The sequence below is a fragment of the Microplitis mediator genome, chromosome 7 (genome assembly GCF_029852145.1).
Source record: "Microplitis mediator isolate UGA2020A chromosome 7, iyMicMedi2.1, whole genome shotgun sequence".
NCBI lineage: Eukaryota > Metazoa > Arthropoda > Insecta > Hymenoptera > Braconidae > Microplitis > Microplitis mediator.
In genome coordinates this window covers 9,591,099-9,606,564 of record NC_079975.1, presented here as the reverse complement: position 1 = coordinate 9,606,564, position 15,466 = coordinate 9,591,099, and the positions used below count along the sequence as shown (strand labels likewise).

General features: G+C 28.2%; 1 protein-coding gene across 1 annotated transcript in view; it reads right to left on the bottom strand.

Annotated features, from left to right (window-relative positions):
- Window positions 1-15,466, bottom strand: part of LOC130671363 (CD151 antigen-like) — a 122,635-nt gene that overhangs the window by 77,772 nt on the left and 29,397 nt on the right. Inside the window, exon 2 of the mRNA XM_057475207.1 lies at window positions 8,698-8,776. The gene's annotated coding sequence lies outside the window, so the exon portion shown is untranslated. The remainder of the gene's footprint in view (window positions 1-8,697; window positions 8,777-15,466) is intronic.

Sequence of the window (15,466 nt, the reverse complement as noted above, 5' to 3'; positions counted from 1 at the left end):
ATGAGAAATATAGTGATTCTAATAAATAATTGATTCATGTATAAATAATTAAAAATAAAACATGTTTCAATAAATTATTATTTTATGAAATGCACAGTGAAAATATTAAATTATTTAATAGTTATAGAGATATAATTATTATAGGAATATTTTATATTTCGGTACAATATAAAATATTATTTCGTGGTATGGTTCGTAAGTTATATGGCAGATTGTGGCTCAGTGAAATTATATTAACGATAGAAAATGAAAGCTTTTCCTTTAACTTCATAAGCGTGAAAGTTTTCATTATCAGCTGCTTATAATTACCAAAAGTTATTTTGCGTGAATATATGTAAAGGGGTCATAATAATTCCCATACTCAACGTAATTGTCTAAATATAAAAGACCAAATCTCACTATCCGGATTAGTAATTCGCGTCCTTAATACCAAAAATTAACTCGAAAATTAAAAATAAAATTAATGCCAAAAAGGCATATATTTGTTGTTATCGGCCATTTTGATATAAATATTAAAATTTTTTTGTTTTTTCGATAAATTTCATGATTCTAAAGCGATAAGTGGCTCCTAAAAAGTTCTCACTAAAAAATCTGAAAACTACAATCTTACACTCAGAAAATTAAATGATTGCAGTTACTATCTATTTATGTTAAAATTTTTTACTATCAACCCGATGGTAGTGACAACTATCTGGATGATTGTATAAATCATATTTATGGTAACTGTTACAATCATGTATGTTAATTAGAGATAGTTACAGTTATCATTTTAAATAGTTGTATTTACGATCTAGATGGTTACAGTTACCATCAGAAATTGTAGTAGTTACCATTAAAGATGATTAAAGTTACCATCTAAGACAAGTAGACTTTAAACATCAAATTATGGATTTAAATAATTGTAAAAAATAAATAATTGTCATTTTTTTGTAAAAATTTTATAAATAAAATTTAAGTATGTTTGTCATCATATTTGTAATCAAAAATTTATAATTTTGCACCAGTACTTGAAAATTATTGAATTTTTGATCAATTTTTTTTATAGCATTTAATAATTTTTTTTTTTTCTTTATCAGTGTTTTTATCAGTGATAAATTATCACTATCCTTGATAGGAAACATTATTATCCTGATGGTAAATATTACCATCCTGATAGTAGCTGTAATCATCTTAATGGTTACTGTTATCATCCTGATGGTAACTGTTACTATAAAAAATGGTAACTGCAATTATAACAAATTGTAGCACTAACCATCTTTACACTGAAAAATTTTTTAATCATCCTAGATGATTGCAGCTACAAATTTAGTATGATAACTCCAATCATTTATTTTTCTCCGTGTAGAGCTTCAAAGTGTTTTACTATTTTTTTTTTTTTAATTTACGATACGACCATTTTTCACATAAATGCAGTTATAGCTTTGAGGATACTCAAAACTCACCGAAAAATTTCGAAATTTTTTTTGGCTTCAATTTTTTCTCTTAGTATATTTAAATTTAAACTTGCGGGTTTAATTTTATGGAAAAATATGTTTTTTATATGCCCTATTGACGTTAATGATCATTGTGCCTAAAAGCAAAAAGGCTTATGTATATTTATAGGCCTGTTTGGTTTTAATTTTTTTTTATCATCAAAATATTCATTTAAAATTATTTCTAAGCGATCGAGCAAAAAAAAATGTATATGCCTTTTTAGCTCTTATTGTAGATCTATATACAGCATATGCCTTTTTGGCATTATACGGTAAGAAATGCATGGCGTTTAACACCATGCTGATATGGTCTCAAGACAGATACTAAAATAGTATGTGAAATATTCCAAGACAGTATTTTAACGAGTCCCAGAAGTATGGCGTTATTTACTATACTGTATCGTACTGGAGCTATTGTATTGCTCACACGTTTGCATAGCAGACACGGCGAAACAGCATGGCCCTGAGACCCATACTACAATGCCGAGGGTACAATGCTACTAGTTTTTCCCGACATAATTTCTGGCGTGTCAATCAATGTATACTATTGTATTACCACCAAAACTATATAGATGTCGTTAGACCAAGTTTATCTGCCAGAAGCGTTGTGGATACAGCAACGCAGTATGGGCCTGACGGCCATACTGAAATTGCAGCGTCCGCGACAACTATCGCCAATGTTATTATTCCCGCAATGGTCCAATCATCTATGCATACAATTTTATAACCTATAAAAATCTTCGATACCATACATTATGGCGTTCACGGCCATACTGGCATAGTGATATCCGCAAAACATTTCTTACCGTGTAGGGACGCGAATTTACTCCGTGAGTTTCACTATACGATTTAATTTTGCGGAGTCCTCTTATAATTAATATTTTCTAAAACGCCCCATCGGATTACATTTTACTCCGAAGGGTTTAAATAAATGAAAATTCATCCACTCTGCGTTCATTCCTTAAAATTTCTATAGTGTAATGAGTTTTAAAATTTTCTGATAGTAAAAACTCATATTGTCATATGTATATATATTTAAATTATAATTTATTAAAATTATTTCACGTTTTTAATGTAAAGTGCTTAGACTTGATGTAGTGGATGATTATCAGTTATTTCAACAGATATCACTCATTCGATCATGATTTTAAGTATATATGCGCACATCTCATGTATTTACTATGCGTATGTATTCAATAGAATGTGAGGCCGCCAGTGTATGTTTGTAGTTGACTGCTTTCGGATTTAATCTCTTTGTAAACATGATATGTGTATACAGCAAAAAAATTTTTTCCCTTTAATTGCTTACACAGATTATTTTTTCATTTGTAAATATAAATATTTTCCATTTAATCAAAATACTCTGATGTTTGCACAGTTATTTTTAAAAAATAACATTCATAGATATAATTTCTATTTATTATATTAAATGGAATTAATATAAATTTCGTTATACGGTCATTGTAATGAAGAAATAAAATTACACTGTACACATTTCATGTACCACGAATTTGAGTGAATGAACATTGTGTGTACCAAATGTTTGATGAAGTCATAATCACGTAACAAAACATTATTGTTATTGTTAAATTAACCTTATTTGAATTATGTTATAAACAAATTACTGATGTATGAATATAAAGAAACAAAAACCGTAAGATATTTTTTTTTTTATATTTGAACAGTAGTTTAATTTTAATTTTAATAGAAGTTTTAAAATATATATTCGTTCGAACATATATTTCGTTTTGATCATTAGTTATAATTATGAGTGTAATTAATGGCACGTAAATAATAATTTAACTTTATACCACTAATTAATTATTTTTAATTAAACGTGAACAATATAAATATGAAAGAAAAAAAAATCTGGGCGTCGGTTGGCCCTGCGGGCCAGCCCCAATACTTCCCGCTGTTTTCGAGCTCAAGGAGCTTGAAAACATTACTATGAACATATTTTCGAGCTCCTCGAACTCGAAAATGCTATTACATGCAATGATTTTTTTGTGAGCTTTTCGAGATCTAACAAGTTCCGTTTCATGCAAGAGTTTGAAAAGGTAAGAATCGAAAATCATTAATGAAGAAGCGGATTTTAAATTTTGATCCCCGATTATGTTCTATGAAATAAATGTATTGAGGCAGAAATCAATGTTTGTGATCAAAATCAAAATTTGAGTGAGTTTTGACTTAAGTCAGAGCAATAATATATGGAATATCCGAGAAAAACATTAAAGACTGGGTTTTTTCAATTTTTTGCTGATAATATGATTTAAACTAAAGAACAAGTTAGGTGACATTATATGATGATCGAAAGAGACTATAGAGGGAGAGTTTGTATGATTTTAGACACATTTTAGTACAGTATACTTCAATTTATCCGGAAAAAAAAACATGAAATGTTATTTTTTAAACTTTTCAGCGCCGATGTCTTTTGAACTAATGAACCAATTTTTATATTTTTACAAAATAAACGCCGTTGAATCGCATAATGAAATGTTTATTACTCAACGTTTAGTAATGATCGAATATTCTCTTTATATGAATTGATATTTTATCAAAATTTTATCAAAAAGAATATCAATAAAATAGTAATAAAGGGAGTAATATAACAATTTTTTAAATAAACATAACTATCAATTACCATCTTCTGATTTTTACTTTACATTTAGTAATAACTAATAAAAGTAATGCAATTATTGATTCGCATTAGTATTTTTTACTACGGTATATTAAATGTTGTAATATTTTCGAGACTCGTTTTCTCCGTGAGGGTAAAATGAGAAACTATTTTTAAGACAAAAAAAGTTTTTCTTGTTTAAAAATGCTTATTAACAGTTTTGAAAAATAGTGGGAGAAATTGAACAGCCTCTGCAGTGCAGCCATTTTCAAACTTGTAGTAAGAAAAAAAGTTTTTTGTTGTTTTCTTCTTCAAATGTTTGTTAACTGAATTATTTAATTGAGCGCTAAAATTTTTTGAAGCTGAGGTAAAATGGTTCATCAGTAAAAAAGAAAAACCAATAGATATTTGCTTGAATTTTTCGTACTTGAACTATGACAATTGAAGTTGATTTCAACAATTAAGTCGATGTTTTTTACTAATTATTTCTGAATGGCTGCAGTGTCCGAGCTGTTCCACAAATCCCAACTTTTTCTACAAACCATGACTAAGTGAGTTTAAACAAATAAAATATTTAAAAAAAAAAAATATTCTTTTTTTTCTCTGGGTCTTCTTATACAATACAAATTTTAATCGATGTATTGTTAAAATTGTTTATTTTTTCTCTTAAATCAATAGTGTTTGTCTTTAAAGAATAATGAGATAAAAAGAAAAAATCTATGAATATACCGCAGTAATTATTTTAATTAAAAGCATTACTTGGTTCTTTATACCATTATCGTTTCTCATGGTATTTTTTATCCGCATTTTTAATTAGAATGCTATTAATTTCTTTGACGCTGAATATATTATACAACATTACCATTTCTATTAAAGCGACAATTTATTTTTTCAATATAAAATAATTTCGTAAAATATCGACCCAAATTGTAAATTGAGAAATTTAAATTTTATTTACTTACGCAGGATTTTTATTTATGTATTAACAGTTTTTTTTTATTTTACATTCAATAAATCATTGTTTTAATTTCAATTTATATGATAACAGCTAAAGTATGTTGTATGTGACTACATACTGTCGATCGAATATTAATTTCCGATTCTCTCCCGTATATATCCTTGTAATATTTTTTTACCCAAAATTGATTGCATACACTCCAGTAAAAGCACGTTCGTTTTATAAAACAGACTACAGAGATTCTTTAGATTTTTCGATACTGGAAAATCCATCAGTTCAGAAAAAAAAATAAAAAAGTACAACAATCATAAAGATAATTTAATTCCTTTACTATCAACATTACACTTTAGATTTAAAAAAAAAAATAATGTTCGGTAAAATAAAAAAAAATTTCAATTGATGAGGTGTATGATCAATACAGAATCGCATTTTTTGTCCACGTAATTTCTAGATTGAAAAATTGTAGAACTGAATAATGCTTCAGAAAAAAGGCCATTGGCCGGAGTACACAAATGTTGAATAGAAAGAAATAAAAAGAGACTAAAAAAATTATAAATACAATGAATACGAAAAATGCAAGACAAAGTAAAACGTTAACTATCGTAGTCTTTGAAAGGTTGAAAATTGGCTATGAAAATTTTTGTTACCATAAGTTTTAATTGATTCTAGTTACACGCTCGAAAAATTGAATATTTATAGAACAAAAAAAAAAAAAACGAAATAAATGAGCTCGCATGAATATAAAGTTGATATTTACAGCGTACTTTTATTAAATTGTTTGTACATTGTATATCTTTATTTTTAAAATTGAATACTGAACGAATTTATAATGGAATAACGTAGCAAATTTCAGTAAATATCACCATCTAATTTTAAATTTAATTCTATTAAAACTTATGTATGGTTTTTAGTACAAAATTATTGAAAATTGTTTAGAAAAACAGTTAAAAATAATATGATCATTGACGTGATATGTTAAAGTCATATAAATAAAACTTATTATTGGATGGGCATCAAGTGGAAATAGGCGGGTTACGATGAAAATCTTAAAAAAGCTACAAACATAACATTTAAACGAAGCACATACATGAGGAGCGAATAAACATTATCGAGAAAAATAAATCTAGATGTTTTTATTTAGCTGACCTTAATACATATTGGGTAAAAACGTTTACTTTTCCGCAATAAAAATAGAAATTAAAATCTAAACCGATTCCACAAGATGTATAAGATACTATTTATTAAGTTACATCTAAAGTACTGTTTCCATGGATTAATTAATTGAGGAACATTAGAAGAAAAACGGATTCCAATTTTATTTTCGAGGTACTTAATTCAATTTAGATCGCATAGTTTAGTTTTGTTATCAACAATTAATGTTTATATTTTTAGTGCTTGATAGTCCGATAAATTCAAGAAACTTTGAAATGTTTATGGTTGATATTGTCGCGTAAAAATAAAAAAGTTATGGTATAACCAATAAAAAAAGGTTCATTGAATTTTACGGTTTTTATCTAGAGATACTATCTGCAGAAAACTTTGTTCCATGAATAATAGAACAACAGCCAAAGCCAAACGGTGTTTTTTTTTAACAGAAAGGATGAGTATATTCAAAAGTTAAAAATAAAAAATAATATAATTTTAGACTCGATGAAGATTTTAGTTACTAAATTCTATCTAAAATAGTTTACAAAACTTAATTTCGAAGAAAATTTCAATAAATGCAAGTAAAAATAATGTCAAGGAAAATCAAACTATTTGGGGATAAAATTGTATGGTGTTTTTTTTACAGATATCTAGTCGAAGTTGTTGTTCCTAACTAAATTTATGAGACACAAAAAAAAATAAAAAAAAGTTGCTATCTACTCTTTTCTTTTTTAGGACGGTTGTAGTCTATTATCTATCGTGGCCTTATTTTCTTTCTATTTTATTTCTGATTTTTACTTTCCCCACTTTATTTTTAGTTGTATTCTTTAGAAAAATTACGATATTTATTATAACTTTATACTTAGCTCATTCTGAAATAGTAACTCATTTGTACCACAATCATTTCCTGCTAATAGATAGAATATAAAATTTCTCTCACGGTCTTCCTTCAAAGATATTATTATTTTAACGTTTTCAGCCTCATTAAATAGGGTACCATACCATCATCCTAAAAATATTTCTCGACGAGTACCAAATACATCATACTACAAATTTAATCGAGTACTTGATCTAAATGACGGAAAATATTGAAAGTTCACTTAAATAATGTGACTACTAAAACAAACAACACTCAAAAGGACTCGCATCATTAATTCCAAATGTACCGAAATGAATCGCGGCAAAACTATGAAATGGTTATATAATAGAAGTATCCCCGAAATACCCCGATTTAACAGGGTCTCATTTGAAAGTTTACTTTGAATGAACCGATATATTTTTTACGGGTAAAATTTAAAATGAGATCTTGTTGAATCGGTAAGTTGACTATTCGGTACTGTGTTTAGTTTTGACACCGTTTAAATCTATGTTCTAGTTAGAATCATTATTGAAGTGCACTTGCTATATTTTCCGTCATTTAGATCAAGTACTTGATTAAATTTGTAGTATGATATATCTGATACTCGTCGAGAAATATTTTTAGGATGATGGTATGGCACCCATTAAATTAAACTCTACATTCATTATTAAGATAAAAACCAACACGGAGAGAAAAATATGGTCAGAATGACTATCCAATGTATCGTCAAATGACGTATCGTCAGAATAACGATTCGTATACCTTGTTAAAGAATACTCACATGTTAATTTAACAGTCTATAGTATCGTTAATTTAAAGATATGCATTTGGGTTAGGATGAGTATTCATTTATTTCATTTAAAAATACGACAAATAGCCTTTGTAAACATATGAAGTTTCGTTGATATAAGTATCTGTTTTGCCAGCGTGAGGATCCGTATAGCTAAATTGGCTATACGATGCATCATTCTCTGTTGCCGGATACCTAAATACAGAGTTTGCGCAATAGTCATATCAGAGATTCATAAAATGCCTAAAATAAGGATACGGATCTTCATTTTGACGATCCACTGTGAGGAAACTGTATAGCTGAATTGGCTATACGGCGTATCGTTAAGTAAGTTGAGTATACAGCGGATAGCCAAAATAACGATACGTATATTCACTCTGACGATATTTTTCTCTCCGTGTAGTACCCATTCACTCCATTTATTTGTATGTCTATATTTAGTAACATTAAGTAAATATAGATACACAAATACATGAGTGATCGGGTATTAGTTTCTTGATCGGGTATTAGTTCCTTGATCAGGTACTAAGTCTCTGACCTTGCTATAAGTCTTAAAAAATTTATGGTTTTTTAAGTCATTCTTATATTTATTTCTATTATCAATCTACCAATATATAACAAAAAATTCATCATTGATATTTAATACTTAAATTGGTTTTTTGCGTTCATTTTTATATAATTGTCTTACAATTCAGAAAAATAAAGACGTTCTCATGTTCCAGTGCACAAATAAAAGTTCACTGACCTCTCGTAGTACATACGGAACTATTAGTCGCGGCATTATCATTTTTTCTTTTTCTTTGAAATAATAATAATAATGTTGGGAAGATTTAAAAATATTATCGAATTACTTACAAATCCTCGTATCATGCTTTGTACAGTGCGTGACATGATTTCAAATTTTTCAATCAGCTTGGTCCAACAATTAACAATCCTAGAATAAAAAAAAATAAAAATATTTATTACCTATAGTGCGAAATTAAATTTTTATCTTCAGTAAATAAGACTTGCGTGAACATTAACCTATTTAGAATTGTTGCTTAATCGAAAAAAAACCTGACTTCAACCTCCATAATGCAGAAACTGAAATAAGCCCAGCATAGAAATTAAAATGAGGTTCTAGAATACGTTGATTTGAATCCTGAGTTGAAGGTTGAAATTGAGATTCAATTTTTGAATCCGGGTAAGGACGAAAAAATAAAATTATTTAAATAGCATCTTATAGCTAATATAAATTATCTAATAGATAGAAGTTCAATTAACTGAAATCTTTTGCAGTAAAAAAAAATTTATGGGATCTAAGGAAATAAAACTTCTCGCAGTTGGTTTCCTATGCGTTTTTTTTGGGTCGTGAAGTATCTAGAAGTTAGAAGACGAAAAATAAAAATTATCAAAATAACTACAGAAATATGTATTGAAACCAACCATTCAGAGGATTTACGTCTAAATTATAATTCCCTAAATTTTTTTACGGCTGCTAAAAATTTATTTTTGTGGACTTAAGGTTTAAGGTTCACGCAAGTTTTTATGAACAAATATAAATAACCTTAATACTTTTTGAAAAAACTTGAATAAATTCATATCAGCATAAAAGTATCCAAAAAGCTCTAAAGTAACATAAATAGCTGCAATATATTGATACTTATATAGACATGGAGGCGTCGAAAAAGAATGAGACAATTGAAAATATAAAAAGTTTTTTCTCTATCCGCAAAAGTGCTTTTCTATAAAGTATCAATTCGTCATGTCACCCAGAGTTTTCAGAGGCGATAGTATGGTGTGAGTTTAGTCAGTCTGACTAAAGTAAACTATACATACGAAACTTGTAAACCCATGAGGAGGATAATGGTAAAGGAAATAAAAGAAGATAAGAAAAGACGTTAAGACACGCCGAAGACATCGATAACGTCTATACGTGTCCTTTCTATTCTGCACGTGCTATCAAGGCGCGTGGATCCCACGGGAATCAGCGGACAAACTCGACTGTCACCACGGTCTTGGTTATCGTCGATCAACACACAACTCCATTCCATTCCCTCTGTTACATTTTTACGGTTCAAATCATGTCGTACAACAATATTATCGGTATATGAATACATATATGGAACCTCAAAGGAAATCTTTTTTTATAGTGCATATTTTATTCTCATAATCCAAAATATATCATATATTACATGCATTCTACTTACATTTCGATATAAATATTATATATATCAAAAAATGAAAAAAATCAAAAAATGGTTCGGTCTTTAATTTTCGAAGGTTCGAAAATCTTCACAATTGTCAACTTAAAGCTCCAAGTTAACAAACATAAGAAGTTTGAAACACTACTTTTGGGACAACTTTTTTACACAGTAATTCAATATTAAACTTTAAAGTTATTGAAAAGCAACTATAATTGGTCCATCGTAATGTCTGAAATAGTCAATAATTATGATGAATTGTGAAAATTTATTAAGATTTTAAAACGTAAAAAATTTTGGTGATTTGAATTAATAAACCCACTCTCTAAAAATGAATTAGTGAAATTAACTGCGAATCAGTGGATAGTCACTATTTCTGTAGCTATAAGTATACCACTAATTCAACCAGTAGCTGGTTCCCAGTGAATATTCGCTAATTCGAAGTGAATTTCACTGATTCATTTTTTGAGAGAAAAACCTAACGATTCTTAAATAGTAGTTTATCTATTGAGTGCGATTGTGTTTAAGACGCGAGGTGTGAAGATTGGTGCCCGAGCCGAACGTCGAGGGTACCAACACACGAGCGTCTTAAACTCGATTGTACTAGATAAATACATTAGTTTTTGTGACAGATATTTGAAATGTACTACATTTAGTGCCTATAAATGACAGGTTATAAATCCGAGTTTATTTATTTGGTAAGATTGTTTTGAGTATTTGTTGAAAATGAGAGAGAAATCGGTAAGTGTACGAATTAAAATGATAATAAATTTTGTCACAAGATGGCTCGTTGAGTTACTCCGATATTTTTTGGTCGCTTGCTATCGCACATGTAACCAAAAAATATTTGTTAATCTGTCGATGACATCACTATTAGAACGATTAACTATCTTTTTACCAGCTGTGTCTTATCTAATATTTTTAGCTGCCGGTCATAGGCGCTAAATGTCGTACATTTCAAGTGCCTGTCAGAAAAATTAACTTATATAGCCACCAAAAAGTTTTAATTTTATTGATTATCAATATTGAAATTTTTTTTTTTTTTATTGAAAAAATTTTTTAAGCATGCACATGTTCATTGAGTAACTAAATAAAATCAGTTAATTTAGACTATAAATTGCAGCCTTAATTAAATCTGTTTTTAATATCACCTGCATGCATTGAAAATATGAATTTCGATACCTGTTCAAAGTAACCCAATTTCAGATCAATGCATAATTGAACGGGTTAGAAATCATCGGTTTCAGCCCTCTGAGACGCGACATCGAGTATCGGTCCACTAAATTAGTTTCTGACTTCATTTCAGCCGTGTCGAAATCGTATGTGTATTTCAAACTTTAGAATAATTATTATTCAGTGTGTATTAGAACGATCATACCACCAACGGTGTAAACGTTTATCAACTTCGAACCATAAAATACCTTATAAAGCTCGAAAAAATATCAATTTACTTGTAATGAGTAATTTTTTCATTAAAAATACTTGACATTGTATTCATTTATTGATTTAGCTACTAATTGTATAATTTTTTTATCATTATTAAAGAAAGTTAGTTGATAAGTTTCGAAGTTAATGTGAAATAAATGAATTTTTTTTACAACGAAAAAATGTACAATATTGTCAATACGTTCAACTGATTTATTTTTAAATCAATACAAATAATTATCAATAAATTTATGCTAACACAATAGAGTCAACTATAAAAGCAAATGCTTTCACTACATGCCAATTATCTTAATTAAAGAAAGGTACTTAATTCATCCGTTACTTTTGATTGAGTTATCAACCTAATTAGAAGCGTTCTGAGTGGATATAGATGAAAAAAAAGTCAAGAGATGCAAACAAAATGATAAAAATAATTTTGTTCCTATGATAATAAAACTAATTGATTTGAAAGCTGATTTCAAAGTTCAGCTGCATTACTTTTTTATATTTTATTTTCCATCCTTACAAATCAACGATGCATATCAAACTATCATATTCACCAATTATTTATTGTGATACCGGATCAATAAATAATAAATAATATAATATAAAAATATCAATAACAGCACTGCTATTGTCACGTAAATTGATAACCTTTTTATTATATTAACAGTTCAAATTAAAATATAAAATAATAAATTTCATTACAAAGAAATGAATATATATATTTATATACATATTGTAACGAATGTGAAACTGATCTTTAAAATATTTGAATAGCTAGAAAACAAATGCCTTCTTCTCTTGTTTTATAGATACGCGACTTAAGTCAGTCAGTCTTATATTGACAACTATACAGCATACGTCTTGTATCAATAAATTATATCCTTGATTGCCTTTCTTTTACTGCTGTTAATTGTGGTGTTATTATTTCCAATGTAAGTGTGTTATCATTGTAGTGTATAAGTGATATTAATTTAAGATACCAATCGCTACAATATATATATATATATATATATATATATATATATATATATATATATATATATATATATTTAAGGGAAGAGCGGGCAAATCGGGGCTGGTTGGACAGAATGGACTACTCCAAATTTTTGGTAAGAAATAGTATATTACACACCAAGGGAGAAAAGTCGGACATTTCAAGTCGCGTGTATAATAATTTCGTACCCAAGCCGAAAGGAAACACGCGAATTGGAAGTCCTAACTCTGTGGTGTCTATACGATTTTTCACTAGGTCTACACCTGAAAGCTTAAATTTTTGCCTCTGATTGTGGGAAAAATGGCGCACGCGCCATTTTTTATCATTCATTTTCTTACAAGGGAAAAGAACAACTTTCTCCCCGCAAAACAGGGCAGGAATTTAAGCTTTCGGTCCAGATATGGTAAAAAGTTTTCTTTTACTTTTTTTATAGCGCGGTTTTTTTTGCCTGCCTGGAGAAAGAAATGTTTCTCTATGATATTTAAAAATTAGGTTTACTCGATTCAAATAGAATTCAAAAAGAAGATTTGCCGCATTCAAATGCACAACAGATATCTCCTTAGCAGCCCGTTTGCGGTCTGGCCTTTCCCTAAATATCTTCCATTGAACGGAAACGTTAATTGCAGCAATTTTCAAATGTGATGAATTAATAATAAAAAAAAAAGTGAATCGATTTTACCACTTCAGTTTAACAATGAAAAATAATGATATTATTAATACTCTAACCTCATAATGGAAATCTAATGTTCAAGTATTTGAAATATGCGACAATCTTGCAGTATATCCTTAACAGATGTTTTATAAAAATTGAATTACTTTCTATATTCTACATAAGGATCAAAGTACAACTTTTATTTTACACTTGAGTAGTTTCAGTCAGAAATAATCGTAGTTTGAATCTCGAAGAACATTTCAAAGAGAAAAATCTATTCTTGTTAAGAGGAAAATATCCTTTCATTTAAAAAGATCATAAAATTGTTTATCACTACAGTTTTACTCTTTTATTTTTTCGTTCTTTGCAATATAATTGTTTTAAAAGTTTAGATCTTTTAAAGTTATAATGGATTTATTTATGTATATATTATCATTCAACACTTTTTTCTATGCATTCAATTGGTATTTTTTATCCCTGAATTACTTGATGTCAATAAATCTAGGCATGAAGATTTCTGTACATCTAAATTATTTTTCATTGGATTTTATTGCATTTAGTATTTGCAAAATTTAGTTAAAATACAACGAGTAATAATTCTTACATCATCAATCTTCATAATTTTTCATCTATCACAATTTAAAAAACTTATTTTTAGTTTTTAAAAATAATATCAATCATGATTGATTCAGTCTGTTTTATTTCATATTACATCATAACCTTTTATTTAAATTAGTTTGGCACAGAGTGATTTTCTGGTTCCGTAACGCTCTGCGTTGTGGAATTTCCATTCAATTTCAATATGTAATTTGGTATTGAGATTTTTTTAGCATGGTTACAAAAAAAAAAAAAAAAAAAAAAGTGATGAACTTTTATTAAATAAATTTATCTGAACAGCCGAAGGGTAAATCAAATATCAAAGTAGTCAACGATTCAATCAAATTGTTTTATTTTGTGACAAAAGTAGATATAAAGTTTTTGATTCGTTGCTAAGATTATTTTTTTTATTTTATAAATAATTTTAATTATTATCACAATTTATTTTATTATTCAAATGTTGAATAATTTGTCATCAATAAAAAAAAAATACATCCCTTTTTAAAAAAAATAAAACAGGTCTCATTAGTTTTGAAATGCGAATGAATGTCGTGATACTCAACGGAGAAAAAAAATTGTGTACAAATAAATAAAATAATTATGATAAAAGTAATAATAATAATATACTTGCCAAAAGTTCAATGCATATAGGGGGGAAAATGTGTACCCTAAAATTTTTGTTTAATTTAAATGATACAAGAATAAGGAACTCTTGTGAAGTGTTTGAGATTGTGTTCTACTTTCAATTTGACTAGATTAAAAAAGTTCATAATTGAAATAAATAAATTGAGAAAAATATGGACAGTCCGAACTGAGAGTTAAACTGAGACCATGTCGGCTATGTGCCGAACGCTTATACAGTTGAGCTACTATCCGAGCCTATACCATATTCCGTTCAATTTATCTGTATCCAAAATATTAGAACAATATGTACCTGACGCTCAAAACGTTTTTTGCGCAACGACTATGTAAAAAATTTATGTAATTTGACTGCTTAAAGGTGACTTAAGCGGTATTTAGGGGTGGCCTGCAATTTTCGGCTGACACACGAAACATTTCAGAAATCTAGATCCAGTAGATTTCATACTTTTCATTTGGTTTTTTTCATTTTCGCTACGCGAAAAACGTTCCGAACTTCAGGTACATGAAATAATTGAGTACGGAAAATCAATTTTCTGAAAAAATTATTAATTTGCTTTTAAGATGAAATAAAATAATAACCAAATTTAAGTAGATTTCTTAGAAAGCCCATTTTGCCAGAAATTTGAATGTTTTTATTTTTGGAGCATATTGACTACGAATACATGACAGAAAACTAGAAAAAGTAAAAGGGGTAAAAAAAAGTCAAATAATAAAACTTTTTTCTGAGGGGCTCATTTTTCCCCAAATTAAAAGATTTATAATTTTCAATAGACGCGGCATATTGAGACTAAATACATAATAAGAGGCTGGAAAGACGTAAAACAAGTGAAAACAACTGAGGGTCTGAGTTTTTTTTTCATAAAGGGCCCATTTTACCCCTCCCTTCTTTCCACTATATATGTATACACAACCAGCATTTTATTCCATCATTGTACTCACAAGTACAAGAATTTATTATCGTTTTTATCTTTTTTAAAGGAATCGTATATTAGCAAGTATAAAATAATAATCTTTTACAAAACAAATCAAAAAAAGAATTATAAAACTAATGTTTTAATCTTTTAATTTCGTAGAAAAGATTTTTATCCTGATTTAAAATTATTTTATCTTGATATTTAAATCAGC